Below are 544 nucleotides of genomic sequence, written 5' to 3' on the forward strand. Positions count from 1 at the left end.
TGAACATTGGGACCCACGGAGGGTGGGCACTGGGACCCGCACAGGATAAGCACTGGTACCCACAGAGGGTGGGCACTGGGACCTGCACAGGATAAGCACTAGGACCTGCAGAGGATGAGCATTGGGACCCCCGGAGGGTGGGCACCGGGACCCGTGGAGGGTGGGCACTGGAACCGCGGAGGATAAGCACTGGTACCCACGGAGGGTGGGCACTGGGACCTGCACAGGATAAGCACTGGGATCCGCTGAGGGTGGGCACTGGGACCCACGGAGGATGGGCACTGGGATCGGCACAGGATAAGCACTGGGACCCGCACAGGATGAGCACTGGGACCCGCTGAGGGTGGGCACTAGGACCCGCGTAGGGTGGGCACTAGGACCCGCACAGGATAAGCGCTGGGACCCACGAAGGGTGGGCACTAGGACCGCGCGGGGCAGGGCGGAGCAGAGGGTGGGCACTAGGACCGCGCATCGCCGCGCTCTGGCCAGACGCAAGCTCCTCCCCGCGCTGGCCCAATCAGCGTGCGCGGCGGCGGGTGCGCGT

The sequence above is a fragment of the Acanthisitta chloris genome, unplaced genomic scaffold (assembly GCF_000695815.1).
Source record: "Acanthisitta chloris isolate BGI_N310 unplaced genomic scaffold, ASM69581v1 scaffold12799, whole genome shotgun sequence".
Lineage (NCBI taxonomy): Eukaryota > Metazoa > Chordata > Aves > Passeriformes > Acanthisittidae > Acanthisitta > Acanthisitta chloris.